Below are 1,984 nucleotides of genomic sequence, written 5' to 3' on the forward strand. Positions count from 1 at the left end.
ATCGTGCAATTTCCTAAAATCGAAGCATCAAGTTTATGGCGCCGTTGCCGGGGATTGGTTTTCGATTGACAATTCTCAAATTGGAAGTTAACTAGATTGAGCATTTTTCTTGTTTTGTTAATTCAGTTCAAGTTACTTGTTGAATTTTAATTTCTGCACTCTGTTACTTGCTTTCTTTCTTTATGCCTTTAAATTCAAGCAACTAACTCACTGACTCACTAACTATTTGAATTAATTCCTCAACTGCTCTAACCACACTCTTCCATTAACCAAGAGTATTTCACTTGTTTGTTGCCTGTGCTGTGTTCTTGTATGACAGGTAGGAGAGGAGAGACATCAACTCCTCTATATACCGAACCAGAGAGGACCCTTCATAAACTTAGAAGGGAAGCAAGAGGGAAGAGAGTACTGCGAGAAGAAGAATCTGAAGGAGAATCTGAGGACAATTTTGAGGAAGCTCTAGATCTCAACATGGATAGAGAAGTTCACAACCATGAGAGAGCTGATGGAAACAATGCCATTCCCGAGAGGAGGGTTCTTGGTTCATACATAAACCCAACCTCTGGGAATTGTGGTAGCAGCATTCAGAAACCACCCATTCAGGCCAACAATTTTGAACTCAAACCACAGCTAATATCACTGGTGGAGAATCATTGTTCATTTGGTGGGAGTGCTAATGAAGATCCAAACCAACATCTCACAAAATTCCTGAGAATTTACGACACTGTGAAGTCCAATGGAGTCCAGGAAGATGCCTATAAACTGCTCTTGTTCCCATTTTCACTTAGGGACAAGGCAGCTAAGTGGCTGGAATCATTCCCAAGGGGGAGCCTAACAACCTGGGATGAGGTGGAAAGCAAGTTTCTGGCACGTTTCTACCCCCCACAAAAGGTCAATAGGCTTCGATGTGAGGTTCAGACTTTTAGACAACAAGATGGTGAAACTCTCTACGAGGCATGGGAGAGGTTCAAGGATTTGACAAGGAAATGCCCACCAGACATGTTCCATGACTGGGTGCAATTGCATATTTTCTATGATGAACTTTCTTATGAATCAAGGAAGGCTGTAGACCATTCATCAGGAGGTTCATTGAACAGGAAAAAGACTGTGGAAGAAGCCATTGAAGTGATTGAGACAGTGGCTGAGAATGAGTACTACTATGCTTCAGAGAGACACAACACTAAGGGAGTCATGGAGCTGAACCATGTTGATACAATTCTAGCCCAAAACAAGGTGTTTGCCAAGCAATTAGCAGAGCTCACCAGGAAATTAGAAACAAATCAAGTGGCTGCAATACACACACAAGATCAAGAGGAAGTAAGCACTGAAGGAGGTGATTGGGAAGAGGCCAACTATGTGGGAAATCAACAAAGGCAACCATATGATCCACATTCCAACACTTACAACCCAGGCTGGAAAAACCACCCAAACTTTGGGTGGGGAAACCAGCGAACCCAACCACAAAACCACAAACCTTACAACCCCAACCAACATAACAATTCCACATACCAAAACTCCAACCAAAGATCATACCAAGCCACACAAAACACTTACTCCCAACCACCATATCATGGCCAAAATAATCAACCTGCCCAACCTAATCCGAACCAACAATTTCAAGATCAATTAAACAGGATAGAAGGAATGCTTGCAAACATGGGTCAGGACATAAGTGAGTTGAAAAGCGTTAGGGATGATGTGAGATCTACCTTAAGGAACCATGGTGAAAAACTCAAGAGGATGGAGTCTCGAGTAGGAGAGCTATCTCAACAGGCCCCCAAGTCAACTGCAGTGTTCCCTAGTGACACAGAAAAGAATCCTAAAGGGGAACAAAAGGGAGTGAGATGGGAATAATGCAAGGCCATCACCATATTGAAGGAAGTCTCAGAAGAAGAAGGAATCAGACCCTCAGAACAGGAGCCAGAAATCTTGAAGGAAGGTGTGGAAGAAGCTAAGCAGGAAAGTGAAACTGAGCAAGCCAAGG

At 43.0% G+C, this 1,984-nt stretch overlaps 1 non-coding gene across 1 annotated transcript; it reads right to left on the bottom strand.

Moving 5' to 3' along the window:
- Window positions 1-897: 897 nt before the first annotated feature.
- Window positions 898-1,001, bottom strand: LOC112716052 (small nucleolar RNA R71). The gene has a single exon (XR_003160142.1). It is a non-coding gene; the product is annotated as a small nucleolar RNA R71 (small nucleolar RNA).
- Between the last annotated feature and the right edge of the window lie 983 nt (window positions 1,002-1,984).

Source organism: Arachis hypogaea, chromosome 1 (genome assembly GCF_003086295.3).
Source record: "Arachis hypogaea cultivar Tifrunner chromosome 1, arahy.Tifrunner.gnm2.J5K5, whole genome shotgun sequence".
Taxonomy (NCBI): Eukaryota; Viridiplantae; Streptophyta; class Magnoliopsida; order Fabales; family Fabaceae; genus Arachis; species Arachis hypogaea.